The 15,529-nt window shown below is 34.8% G+C and overlaps 1 non-coding gene across 1 annotated transcript; it reads right to left on the reverse strand.

The window, feature by feature from the left end:
• Positions 1-601: 601 nt before the first annotated feature.
• LOC141710410 (small nucleolar RNA R71) lies at positions 602-708 on the reverse strand. Its single transcript, XR_012570932.1, has one exon. It is a non-coding gene; the product is annotated as a small nucleolar RNA R71 (small nucleolar RNA).
• Positions 709-15,529: the final 14,821 nt, after the last annotated feature.

A 15,529-nucleotide genomic window follows, 5' to 3' on the forward strand; every position in this document is an offset into this window, starting at 1 on the left:
CGAATCTGATTTATATCTTATACTACTTGCGAACGCGTATACTTGCGTGAATATTAGCGCATGTTTTTGCCCTAACAAGTTTTTGGCGCCGCTGCCGGGGACTCGGTGTTAATTTTTAGTTTATGTGCTTGTCTTCAGTGGTCGTTAAAGTTCACTGACTCGGATTCTTTTACTTTCACAGTTTATTTGTTTGTGTTTCAGGTACTCATTACAATGGGAGATCCAGCAGCACGAACGAGAGCCTTGATGGAGTTTTCTCAACCCAAGATCAATGACATTCGATCTAGCATTATCCGGCCAGCTATCACAGCTAATACCTTTGAGATCAAGCGTGGCATAATTCAATGGGTACAAAATTCAGTCCAGTTTGGGGGTTCTCCAACGGAAGATCCCAATATACACATTAGGGATTTCATTGAGATCTGCGACACCTTCAAGTTCAACGGTGTTTCTGAAGATGCTGTGAAGCTGACTGTTCCCATTCTCTCTGAGGGACAAGGCTAAGAGCTGGTTACACTCTCTACCAGCTGGTTCGATTAGTACTTGGGAGGATCTTGCTCAGAAATTCCTTACTAAATTCTTCCCTATGGCGAAGACAGCTGTAATGAAGAACGCTATTACTCAATTTATGCAGCAAACGGGAGAATCGCTATGTGAAGCTTGGGAGCGCTACAAGGAGATGCTTAGGAAGTGTCCTCATCATGGAATTCCTGATTGGATGATCATCACTTGTTTTTACAATGGGTTGGGAGCACAGTCCAGACCCATGCTTGATGCAGCATCAGGCGGAGCATTATGTGCAAAGAGCTATGAGGAAGCTTATGATCTAATTGAACTGATGGCTGCTAATGAATATCAGTATCCAACCCAGAGATGTCCACAGGGCAAGGTAGCAGGAGTTCTTGAGGTGGATATAGCTACGGTTATCACTGCTCAACTAAAGGCGTTGTCTATGAAGATCGATTCTCTGGCTAACTATGGTGTTAAGCAGATAACCAGTTTTTGTGAGCTGTGTGCAGGTCCGCATGCGACAGAGCAATGTGCTATATCTAGTGACTCAGCTCAGTTTGTGAGCAACTTTCAGAGATCGCAACAGCCAGTTCCTGCCACTTATTATCCTGACAACTGGAATCATCCTAACTCAGCTGGAGCAACAATCAGAATGCGATACAACAGCCATTCCAGCAGTTTGCAAATAAGCTATTTAACCCTCCTGGTTTTCAGCAACAATTTACACCAAGACAACAACTCCAACTTCAACAACAAACTAATGATGCAGGTCTATCTTCGAATGAAAAATCTGAATTGGAGGAGTTGAGGCTTGTGTGCAAAAACCAGGCTCTTATATGCCAAAGCCAGGCTGTTTCTATCCAGAATCTGGAGAACCAAATAGGGCAAATTGTTAATGCCTTATTGAATCGACCACCGGGAACGCTTCCTAGTGATACAGAAACAAATCCAGGCAAGAGGGAAGTTGAAGAACAGGTGAACGCCATCACCTTAAGGTCTGGAAAGGTCACAAGCCCCCAAGTTTAGCAAGACGAAGAGCCTGAAAAGTCTCAACTTCCAGAATCTGAAGTTTTGGCTGAAGAAGATGTGTAGAAGGAAGTAGAGGTGGAACCAAGGAAGACTACTGTGGAACACACTCCTCCTGAGGGTAATACAGGGGAGAAAAAGATCTATCCTCCACCTCATTTTCCTAAAAGGCTGCAGAAGAAAAAGCTGGATAAGCAGTTTGAGAAGTTTCTGGAGGTGTTCAAGAAACTTCATATCAACATACCTTTCGCTGAAGCTCTTGAACAGATGCCTAGCTATGCGAGGTTTATGAAAGGTATTCTCTCTCGGAAAGTGAATCTCGATGACTTAGAGACCGTTGCTCTCATGGAGGAATGCAGTGTTGTGCTGCAACAGAAGTTGCCTCCGAAGCTTAAAGATCCTGGAAGCTTCACTATTCCTTGCACCTTCGGAAACTTGTCGTTCAACAAGTGTTTATGTGATTTAGGATCTAGCATCAATCTGATGCCCTTATCTATCTTCAAGAAGCTTGGTCTGCCTGATCCAAAACCAACATACATGTCATTGCAGCTAGCTGACCGTTCCATCGCTTATCCACGAGGTATAGTGGAGGATGTCTTGGTCAAGGTGGATAAACTCATCTTTCCTGCTGACTTTGTAATTCTTGATTTCGAGAAAGATAAGAAGATTCCCATTATCTTGGGAAGACCATTCTTGGCTACAGGCCGAACTATGATCGATGTGCAAAAAGGAGAGCTTTCGATGAAGGTTTACGATCAAAAGGTCACTTTTAATGTGTTCAAGGAAATAAAGTTACCCACAGTTAAAGAGGAGTGCTTTAAACTAGAGCAACTGCATGTTTTGAATGCATCTCCATGGAAGAGGAAGTTGGATATGCCATTCGATTCTCTTGGGTTAGCAGAGCTGAAATTTTCTCAAGACCGTCTCGAGCCGTCTATTGAAGATATTTCCACACTTGAGCTTCACCCACTATCAGATCACTTGAGTTATTCATTCTTAGGTGCACCCCCTGACAAGGGGTTGGGATATATCTTTGATGATGAAGAGGGTAGACGAACGGATCCTCTAGTGCCTACAGAGGGTTCTTCTCATGTACAACAGGTAGTTGATAGGACTGGTGTTGGTGATGAGCAGTACAGGCGAGTAATTAGGCGTATGGAGGCCATGCACGACATTCACCGTCATTTTGCTGCAGATTTGACACATGCTTTCGGTATTGTTGTTCAAGACACTGGTGGCGAGCTTGATTGGCCACCTGATCCTCCACCCGACGAGGGTGACCCTCCCGCTAATTAGGTATGCCTGAAATCCTTATTATTACCTTCAATGAGGACATTGAAAATTTTAAGTTTGGGGGTGATAATGTAAGGATTAGGAGTGTATGTCCATATAGATCCATATAGATTCATATTGCATGTTTAGTTTTAGTTCATTCATATTTTTGCATGATTATTCATTTAGGACATATTTGTTTGTTTTTATATGATTTCATATAGTTGCATTTGCATGCATATTTAGCATGATCCCTTAAGATGAACTATGATATTTGATAAGTTGATATTGATTTGAGTGTGGTGATGACGAATAGAGGGATGTTTAAGTCTTAATGAATTGATTTGCATGTCGGAAACAAATATTTTCACAAGTCTTATAGGGTTGCTTTTGATCTAGATCATGATCATACTTGTTTGTTGTTGAGATTTAATCACTTGGTTATATTTAGAATTTGTGATATTCTCGTAATGACGTAAAAATACTGATTTTTTTTATCTGGAGAAAAACTTGGATTTCATAGCTAGTTGTTGGAAGGCTAGGTGTCAAATGGCTAGTAGCCGACTCATATTTTTATGAGTAGTCTAGGGTTGAATGAGATGGAGCGAAACGCACTCATTCAGAAATTATTAAAAAAAAAGAAAAGAGAAAAAAAAAAGAAAAAAAAGTATGTGTTTATGCATAATTGATCAAGAGTGAGCTCTGTAATACTCGAGTTATTAAGTTCTAGGGGACTTTGTGCCTGGTGACCTAAGGCTTTTATAGTCTGGGATCCTCTAACCTAACGCTCGTACATGGGTATTATTGTATAAGTCTTTTGGGACCTCATTCATTGCACGATCAAATAAGCATCTTTGTTATGTGTTCAATAATAGTGTGAATCCTTGTATAACTCTAGTAGAAAGGAGGTGTTGTGAGTCATAATGTGTTTATTGTCTATTCTGTTTATAAACTTTTGATTGTTTCGATGATAGATAAGTTATGGTTATTGATCTAGTATCGAGAGTATATCTATTAAGCATCCACACACGCATGTTTCTGGTTTGTGAGTTGGTTTGTGGGATTTATTCGAACTCTGTTTCAAGTTATTGCATTCTTAGAGGCATTGGTTTATTCATTGGGTTATGGTTATTCTGAGGGGATCGATTGCATTATCATTTAGTTGCATTCACATAGTTGCATTCATGCATTAGGTTTGTTTTGTAGTTTTGAGTCTGTTTATGCTTGAGGACAAGCATCGATTCAAGTTTGGGGGTGTGATAAGTGGATATTATATCCACTTGGAATGCTTTATTACAAGCTTAAATTGGTATTTTGGACTCAAGTTGTTGGTATTTTGATGTGTTTTTGTGTTTTTGTGTTATTGCATTTCAGGTATCAGTTAAATGAAGGAAAGAGCTTTTAAAGGAAATATGATGAAAAGTGATCAGAATTGGAAGCCAAGGCCATTGTCAAGTTGTAGATAATCTCAATAGCTTCGTGTGGGCAGTTGAATCGCCTAATTCTGACGAGTAGAACTCAAGTTATGGCCAAAACAAGATTCATCATAATATTTTTCCAGTCAGTAGCTGAGCGCCCGCTCAGCAGAGCTGAGCGCCCACTCAGAGAGCTGAGCGGCCGCTCAGGGCGCGGCTGGTCGCTGATTTCGCTGAAAAAGTCTTTTTTGAGTAGAATTTGACGATTTTAAGGGTCCAGGCCCACTAGGGGCGTATATATACTTAAAAAAAGGGTTTTCATCATCCGGGAAGATTGGGATACCAAGGAGAAGACCTAGAAGCACATAACAACTCCGAAAAAGAAGATCTTGTTTTCAACTAGTGATTCTTTGAATTAGTTGTAACTTTGGATGCTCGTTTTCGTTCTTGTTGAACCTAGATCTCGTTTAATCGTACTTTAATTATTTTTCAGTTTATTAAGACCTTGTTTATACCATGCTTTCATATGAACCCATGGTGATGATGAGTTCTATTATGGGCTAATCGTTATCATGGGGTTCTAGCAGATTTACTTATGGATTTCAATAATTAATTTGTTTTGATATCTTGGTGTGTGGTGATTGATTGATATCCTAGTATTGGTTGTGCTTATTCGTCTTATGTGCGTAGCTAATATATAAGATAGCGTGTTAATCTTTATTGAAGCGACAGTGAATATAGAGATTTAGAACTTGTCATGCTAGCATAGGTTCATGTATGTGTATGCATGATTCATAGGTAACTCTAACCGTTTTACTTGCCCTATGTAATCAAGATAGATAACTTGTTCTTAAACCGTTATATTGTCAAATTCTATAGACATATAGGGTCTCAATATAATTGGTGCCTATTCAGCTTCTATCTCTTTTGTGGATGTCTGGTAGAATGGTACTCGTGCAACGAAAGTTGTCGTTTATCAGTTTCGTGTTATCTGATTAGTTTCCTCACCATCACATGCTAAGGTTAAGAACGAGAAGGCTATTGAATGAAGTAGTAATGAAGTTAGAATCCCATGTTTGTCATATATAGTAATTCAACCTCAATTCTCTTAGTTAATGTTATTTAGTATAATCTCTTAGTTTAATAAAAACCCAATTTGTTATTTGTCTTAGCATTGAGCGATAACCATACATTGTTGCATAGGTGCATAAATTGAACTTAACCTAAACCAGTCTCTGTGGGAACGAATCTGATTTATATCTTATACTACTTGCGAACGCGTATACTTGCGTGAATATTAGCGCGTGTTTTCGCCCTAACAGATCTCTACATGTAAAAATGACTTGTCGATATCTCTGAGATCTCTATATACACATTTTGACTTGTTGATATATCTGAGATCTCTAAATAAGAAATTGACTTGTCAATATATCCAATTATTCACATCTTCATTTTAACTTATCGATATCTCTGAGTTCTCTACATGCAGAAATGACTTGTCGATATCTCCAATTCTCTACATCTTCATTTGACTTGTCGATATCTCTGAGACTTCTCTATAAGCCATTTTGGACTTCGCAATAAGTCATTCTGGACTTCTTGATTGAATTCTCTATATAACTTGATCTGTGACTTGTCAATATCTTGACTTAGAACATTTTTCATAGAATAACGTTATTCAACTCCAAACTTCTACACTTTTCTCTGAGGCATGATCATGGCTTGATCTTCTTCCACAGTTTATTCCTTAGCTTGAATCTGTTCACAAAAAAAATCCTTCATTCTAATATTCTAACTTTTTTACAGACTCAAGAAATACAATACAGAATAAAAAATTGATTATCAAACAACTAAATCTTAGGGTTGTCAATGTGACTTAGTCTTATTATTATACACACATGTCTTGCACATCAACGATGCTGTGGGATGTTTCCTTGTTTAGAATGAAAATCTACGTTGAAAGTGGGTGTTTTGGATTGCTACAGGTTTGCCGGGAAATGGATGGGACTCGTAGGTTTCTCGGTTCGTCCCCAAATTCCGGCGGAGTTCTTCCGAAATCCGGTCATCCCCATCCCCTGAATCCTTTTAATCCAGATTGCTAAAAAAAATGCTAGGAATATTGTTTCTACAATTTTATTTTAAAAATAATTTAAAATTATAATATCAAATTTCAAAATTGATTTTTGAATCTAAATATTAGTTAATTATTTTTAAATAATTAACTGAATTAATTTAATTCCAGAAAAACCATTTTATTTATTATTTCTAAAAATTTGAATATGATTTAATAATTTAAATTTATTTTAGTTAATTAATTATTCATTTAATTGATCGATTAATTCATTAAATTGATTAATTTTATTTATAAATAGTTAAATAAAATGAAAATATTTTAACTGAGCCAAATAATATTTTAAAATTATTTTGAGATTTTTAAAATATGTAGAGGTATTTAATAATCACTTATTATTATTATTATTAATTTAACTATTCTTATTTTATTCTCAATAAATATATTGTTTTTCTGTTTAATAAGAAACGAACGCGTCTAGACTCAGAAAAATATTTCGCATCTATTAAATATACTTTTAAGACATCGTATTTACCGAAAAATCATATTTTGATTTCAATTTTAAACATATCAAAATGAATCTTTTGACGAACCGAGTTATGTGATAAATAAATTATGTGTTTACGTGCTATGTGAATTATGTGCCGACGTAGGTCAAGATTCTTGTGTTTAATTATTTTCTTTATGTGTTGGTTATCGTATGGGTAGATGATAAGGTTTTAGACGAGCAATTCATCGAGTAATTATCATGTAGATGATTAAAGTGGTATCTCTAAATTATATACGTGGGTCGATCGAGACAATCAAGGCAAGATGTTTATTAAGAGTAGAGTTGGATTGTATTGTATATCGGAATACCGCAGAAGCGGTGGATATATGGATCATTGAAACAGAAGCCAGTTATATTGTGATTTGAGGGAACGAGACTATGTGTTATTGTGAGCGTGTGTAATTTCTAATGACCAAAGACAAATATTTTTTCTCTATTCTAAGTTCAGAATAGATAAATGTTGTACATATTGCTGAATTAAATTATAATCATACAAGTACTCTTCTGATATTTTATGTTTAGAATAGTTAAGTGTAAATGCTGAATTTATAAATATTTAGATTTTGAGAAAAAAGATTACGTTTTAGAATTATTCCAGACCATTTGATATAGGGGAATGGAATTGTTAAGGATGTCGTTTAATTCGACTCTTATGATAAATTATTATAAGATGGGATGGTTGTGTAAGAGGCTGTGGCGGCAGTCCAGCGAGAGCTATGTATTATATGAAATATTTATAATACCTTTGCTATAAGGCCGACATGTTATCTTTTTATTTGGGTACTCGTTATTTTGTTTTGGAAATGCTTCTACGAAGTATGATCCGGTGGTGACACATGGACTGATTGGCGGTGTCAGCATACTGTCATTCGAGGATTCCCATCTAAATTTTGGTTAAAATCTAAATTTTGTGTTAACACCTTAATTGTTGTTGACATTTAAATTATTGATGAAAATCATAAAATAAACGATTTATCGTAAATTGTTGTTGCGTGGTTTACATCAAAAATTGATATTGATATTTACTTTACTATTAATATCAAAAATTGGTATTATATCTAAGTTGTTGTTGACTTCAATCTGGGATGTTGTTATCAAAATTAGTATTGATATCTAAGTTGACATTGACATCAAAATGAGTATTAATATCAAGATTGTGGTTTTAAAAAAAGTTGACATAAAGTTTATGATTTAGTCCATAATCACTGTTTCATATTGTTGTTTACGATATTACTGTAAATTTTGTTTTACATGTCCTGATCCTTAATGAGTTTTAAATTATTTGTTAGGTCCCGAATTATCGTAGAAGGGGGGGTTGAATACGATAATCACTAAATTAAAAATTCTTTCGAATCTTTAGCGGATAAAATATATAGTGCTCGGTTAGTGGTTTCGTGTTCTTGAGAGGAATAGTGTTTGGAACGATAAAAACAAGGAACACAAGATATTCGGGGAAATATATATTCATATATAAATCCTCGAGGGTGTTGCTACACTCCGGTAAATAAATTAATCGGCTACAATCTAAGAACAACAAAGTTCCTAGCTACTACAAAGATTTATAAATCAAATCCTATACAATAATCTAGCTTTTGTTTGTACTAGGATTTAATTACCGGGTAACGATTATAATGCCCCTAAGAATATACAATAATTAAATCGGACATTATAACATTACTCCGGTGAGAAGTTAAACGGATATTCAAGTAGCTTGAACTCCTCTGTAAATCTCCGCTGCCATTTTCATTACTCTCTTGGGAGAGAAGATGAACAGAAAATAAAATGAATAGCTTATCATCTTCTGCTGCAAAGTGTAGACTTTATCCAATAATTTTGTGGCTGAGAAATGAGGAGCTCTGTGGCGACAAGGAGTACAATCTTTCTGTGGTGACAGAAGCTCTTTGGCGACAAGGATACTACTAGTACATATATGTACTTAGTAAACTAAAACAACCTGATTACTTCTGTGGCGACAGGGGGGGAGCCTGTGTGGCGTCATGTTGTTTAACCAGTACATATACATGTACTTGGTTAATCAACAACCAGTGGTACATGTTTTTATTTCCTTATTTATTTTTATTCTTCTTTTTTTTCTTTTTCTTTTTTTTCTTTTCTTTTTCTTTTTGTTTTCTTTTTTCCTTTTTGTTTTTGTTTTTCTTTTTCTCTTTTCTTTTTAAGTTTAAATTGTAATTAAATTAATTTATAAGATAAACTTAAATATAACTTATATAAATAAACTAATTTAGATTTATAAAATAAACTTATTTAAAGTTTATAAGATAAATCATTTTAAGTTTATTAAATAAATTATATTAAAGTCCATTAAATAATTTATTTAATTTAACAATTAAACTTTGAGCTTTGCCAGTCCCCTGAGCTGTTGAGCTGTATACCCCGCGCACCTCTTCTCGTACTTTAACATATAAACGTTCAATCCAAGTACGCTCCTCAACTTAACAATCCTTATATAAATAATACCCAGATTCCTTTCACGAGTTGTTGACGTCTAGTGCAACTGGTCTGGTTCACAGACGACTAACCCCAATTCAGGTCTTCGTATTATAACCTTGATTGCATTGTTAAGCTTGCCTCATCTTTATTGCTTCAGACACTAACTGTCAATAAACAATTGTACTTTCACTGAAATCCTTTCTGGTACTCTAGACAACGTCTTCATTAACCTCTGTCTATACATTGTCTTCAATTCTTCAGATTCCTATGCTTCGAACACTGTCTATCTTCAATCAATGCCAATACACTGAAATCTTCCGGTAGCACTTGTATACTGAATCTTCAACCTTTCTGAAACCCTGAAATTCTTTAACCTTTGTTCTTCACTGAGGCATGATTATATTAATGAACTTCTTTCAGTGACCTGTAGAAAGACTTCAGGCTTTCTTCTAATCTTCTGATTCTTTGTATTTGCCTTGTCTTCATTCTTCCTGATTTCTTGTGTAGACGTAGTATTATTAACCTGTCCTGTTCTAGTGTTGTTATTGTGTTGAGTTATCACGTAACTGTTCATACGGCTACGCAGTCTCACCAACAATCTCCCCCTATTTGATTGTTAAACTTAATAAACAAATTAAATAGAGAGGATAACTCAACTAACAACTAGAAAAAGTAATGTACCGGGACTTGTGAATAATGCTACTAGTTTTCTGGATCAAATACTGCATTTCCAGATTTCTTGAGTAACTGAAATGAAAGATGCTTATTCCTCTAACACTGAACTAATCTTCAAGTAGTTTTATCTTCATTTCTTTGGTTCTTCAAATCTCTACCAGATAACACTTCTCATTCTTGAAGTAATCATCAACAGCTTCTTTTGTACAACCACATTTCCTGTTGAGAAGCGCATATCTCTCTTGCTTCTCCCCCTATGAGAATCAACTGCTTAAAGGAGATCACCTTATCTACCACCTCCCCCGTACAATAGGATCCGCAGATAAGAACTGATGGTACTCCCCTTTTGGAAAATAGTTTCTCCCCTTATGAAGAATAGTGATGAACCAAACCACTTCTTCTGATTACCAGGAAATTACCTTGTGTTTACCACCTCTCCCATACAATAGGATCCGTAGTTACAAACAACAATGGTGTGGTATAGTGTACATGTGCTTTACCTTTTTCATCCTTCCTGCTATTTATCCCCCTTAGTTGAGGAATCCTCCAAACTATTATATAAGCTTTTATCTCCCCCTTAGAGAAGGAATGTATGCTGTTGTCTGTAGGAGTTCTCATATGTTACTTGGTTGGAAAAGAAATAACAAGTCAGAGTCTGATCAACCATGTCTCTTTAAATGCTGCAAGAATGACTTCACTGTTGATCATCATGTTCACCAATCTTCCCAACTCCTTATACCTCTCAAATGTGAGATCACCAAGTGTTACCAATTGTGAGCTCCCAAAGGTCCCGAAGTATTCTAATCCAATCTGTAAATGTTAGGTTCCTAAGAGTTAAGTTCCAATCATAAACAGAATCGAGACCCGAAGTATCAAGAACCATGTTTAGGGATAGGGAATGGGATATGGTTTTTGTCTTTGTTCCTCACTGTGAGTGTGTGATTCTGTTTCGTGTACCTCACAAGTGTTCCACTCTTCTCTCCACTCGTGTTTACACTCATTCCCACAAGTGTATCACTCCTCTATTAGCTCCAAAATCCAGGTGTACCTGCAAGGAAAATCACCTTAGCCATCCTTAAGGAGGTCACAGGTGGTGAAATGGGAGTTCGCAAATCCCCATCCTTGTTAGACTTGTCAGATGAATCTGAGTCATAATCTACAAGTTGCTAGTTTTCCTTTTAGGGTTCCAGATTTGAATTTTGGGAAGGTAAACAATGATCCAAAGAATTTAGCATAAAGATCAAAGTTTCCTTCTAATGTCTGTGAAGACATTTCCTTGTGACTCATCCAGGTAATATCTGAATCATTGTCGACAAGTTGCCGAACTGCACCAATGTCAGATCCATTATACGCAGATGCATCCAGGTTTATTAGTCCTGGGGAGATAGACATTGACCACTGACATATGGCTATTGGAACAATATCCTCTCCTAACACCTGTAAAGGCAATTGGTCCATTAAAGAACCTTGAACAATTGAATCTGACCATAAAATGGTTGAAACTCTTGTTTCCGTCAACTCATCCTTTGTGTGTGTAACCTTTCCTTGTGCATCAAGAATTGTTTATGTTTGAGGTGGTGACACTACATCGGATACTCTGGCCGACATGCGAATTTCAATAGACACACCATGTTGAGAGGATGAATCTAGTAACTGTTTTGTGCCTTTTCAGCCATTACATCTTTTTGAGAAGATGAATGGGAGCTAGCAGTTGTCTCAGTTTTAATATATTTCAACTTTGTAGGAGACAGAGCTATTGGGTTGACTTCAGAACCTTCCTTATGTGGTGCACTAAGGCACTTTCTCCCTCACGCTCTTTCATACTTTATTTTAGGGGTAAGAGAGTGTTGGTTGGTTCTGTTTCTGTGTTTGTCTTTACAGTCTGGGATAGAAGTTGTGGGTTTTCAACCTCATGACTATCAATGAAAGAATGCCATTGGAGGTTGAACCTGTATCACAGAGCATATGGAAATATAGATATAAAATGCACTTAAGATCTATAATATATGAAAATTATGCATTTAATCTTTTGAGAAAAATGATGTACAATAGTGATTTCAAAATATTTTAATGGAATAAGAAATCACCAATGTAGAAGGAAGTTTGATTATCTCCTAAAATTGTTCGAGTGCACAAGTCTATTTTTAATGCCTAAAACGATAAATGATTTGATAAGACACAGACTGATGACCTAGCAGTATTAAGAAGAGAAGGAAAGATTTTGTCTTTCAACATGAATGAGTTTTTGTAAAAGCATTGATCACTTAGGGTAAAGTCTAAGCAATTCTCATTCATATCAAAAGCTCCATAATCTATCTTTATAAGATTATAATCAACAAAATTGTTTATTGATAAATAACCTTAATAAGACTGACTATGCTGCTGATTTCAAATTGTAGTGAATCTGTTAGATGTAGCAACTCATATAAATCCACTAGAACTTAAAATCTCACAATTATCTGCAACAAAATATTAACAATATATCATTGACTAATACTTTTCAAGTACATTAGATACCAATAATTATGTTGCATCCTATTTTAAATATTAAAATAAGATATCAATGAATTAAATACCAATTATCTATCAAAAAGACATCAACATTCAATTTCATATATCGTACAATTATTAACTCCTAACAACTGTAATATCTCAAACAATATTGGTTCGATAAATAAAGCAACATTAACCAACATTGACTTGTTTGCAATCTTAGAAAAATATTCTAAGTTCCATATAATTTGATCCATTGAGTATTGCATCTATTATCAAAGTATTTAGGAATTTGCAAATAAGTATAAAAATTATTCTAAGTGAATAACATATGGTTACTTCTTATAAAGCAAAATCTTCATTGACCATAGTTGTACTTCAAGAGAGATTTTTACACTTTTTATATTAGTATGAGTGACTGAGGATAAGCATTGATTACTTAGAGGAGTTCTAAGTAATGTCACAAATACTAATACTTCATAATTAGTTCATAGTTAAACTCTTAACTAAGTATTATTGACTGATATAAGTCAAGAATTAGTCTACAAATAATCATGATACAATCATATTCTGATTTCAGTGAATTCTTGAGACATAAACATTGCTAAATTCACTAAAACCAAAATCTCATAATTAACTTATAACACATAATTTACAATCAATATACTAGATATCAATTGTTGACATATTTGGTTATAATCAATCATGCTGCTTATTTATTTTAAGTTAGTTTGAATTATGGAGCAAATAAAATCATTGAATTGCTTCAAATTCCATAATCCAAACAACCCAAAATAAATATTAAATAAATAAATATTAAATAAATAAATACTAAATATCTATGAGTTAGACACCAGCACTTAAATATTTATAATTAGCCTTAAATAATCATCAATAGGATATATGACTTATATGCATGGCAATCACTCTTTGGATAATTAGTAATTTTAGAAATACTTTCTAAACATATAAAATATTGAGAGTTTTATACACATAACTTAGAAAATACTTCAACTTTCAATATCAGTGATTTTAGAAATAAGCATTAATTACTTAGAAGTAAAATTCTAAATAATATCACTAATACTAAAAGTATCGCAATTATTCATAGATGATACAAATAACTATGATGCATATTATTTCAATATAATTTAAATTATGAGACTGATATGGAATGGAATTGTCTACAGTCATAATTTAAATCAAATAAAATAATATTCAAACTTTAAGCTATAATACTTAACTACCACAAATGTATTTGACATTGTAATCGTGATAATCAAGATAGTAGCACTAAGTACGAGGTACTGGATTACAAATAAATTCACAAGTCCTTTAAATATTGAAGATCTAATACTTGTGAACTTATATGAAGAATTTCTTACAGATGGGATTTCCAACTAATATGCAATGAATGATATCCCACACTTACAAACCAGTCTTGAAAATTAACTTTAACAAGTGATTTAATAAATGTTTCTGTCAGTAATTATTTGACTAAAGACATGCTCTCGAATTAAATGATACCTGGTGTGAAGGTGCCTTGTCATAGAGTGTTCACAGAGTTGTTGGATTTGAGGTTGTTTCTCATCATAACAAGAAATTAATCTTCTTCCACGAAGTTGACAGCTTCCTGAGATGCTTCTCCTGTCACTTAAGTTGACAGCTTCAGAGATGCTTCTCCTGTCTTTCTTACAACCTGCATAATCTGTATCTATATAGCCAAACATGTTAAGCATAATATCTTTAGGATACTTTACTCCAAGAGTTGGTAGTCCCTTAAGATATCTAATAATCTTGTTAATAGCTATAAGAATGGATTCTCTAGGATCCACTTGGAACCTTGCATTTTGGCATCTTGAGAACATTACATGTTGTCTATTAGCATTTGAGTAAAAGAGTGAGCTCGTCATACCTCTATAGCTTGTCATTATACCTGAGTTGCACTGATCAAGCTTTAGTGGTTTCTGTTGGTAAGTAGTCTTGGCATGTTCAGAATCTTCTAAATTTTGTATCTTCAAAAGATACTTAACTTACTTGTATTGCCATCATTCTTTGTGTTTACTTGTGCTCCTAAAAGAATTGTTCTTTTGGCTTGCTTGAGCTCCTAAAAGAATTATCCTAATGGCTTGCTTGACGTAATTCCAAAAAGAATTGTAACCTTTCCAACATGCTCCTCCATACCTACTCTGCAATTACTTGGCAAATAATCTTGCACAAGTTTTTTTTAGTAGACCAACATATAACATTATCATTATATCAGAGCACATATATAACATTATGTTTGTGCCTAGTGATAAGAGAGTTATTAATATGATGACTCTACTAGTTCATATTAGACTGTAACTTCAGTTAGAGTGTCATACCATGTCCTTGACGATCGCTTGAGTAGTATACTAGTTCATACCAACCTGAAGTGAGCTTGTGAAGAAGAGATATATGTATTCCAATAGATCTGCAACTATAAAGTCCATGAACTATTGTGCATTGACTTTGTAACACCCCCAAATCCGGGGTCGGGGATCCAGGTTGTCACGAGTTCCATTTTCCTTATCAATACTTAATCTTAAGAGTCAACCAACTACTGCGTACTGTGACCCCACAATATACACACACACACCACAAGTTATAGTCTCAGAGATGAATACCAAAAATAACACCAGTCATTTTATTCCACAATTATAAACCATTTCACCTTAAAAAAAAGGGTTTCTGAATAATTTATATATTCTTTGCCATTATTACAATTCATAAATATACATAAGTCTGGTACATCGAAAGTTGAAAGCCTAGCCTATTGGTAAATCCTACCTCAGCGACACGGCATCAACGCATACAGGAAACTGCGGAACATTTCCTATCTGCTCGCGAATTGGGAGCTTGATCATGTTCATCTTGTCTATCTGTTGTTGTGTGATGAAAGAAGAAAGCAAGGGTGAGCAACAAGCTGCTGATTAATTTATGTAAATGCAAATTAATAAAATAAATTAATTTCCGGATCCTGATTTGTGTATCAATCAGTCTGCTCTGATACCAGTTGTTAGGTCCCGAATTATCGTAGAAGGG

This window comes from Apium graveolens, chromosome 2 (assembly GCF_009905375.1).
Source record: "Apium graveolens cultivar Ventura chromosome 2, ASM990537v1, whole genome shotgun sequence".
Taxonomy (NCBI): Eukaryota; Viridiplantae; Streptophyta; class Magnoliopsida; order Apiales; family Apiaceae; genus Apium; species Apium graveolens.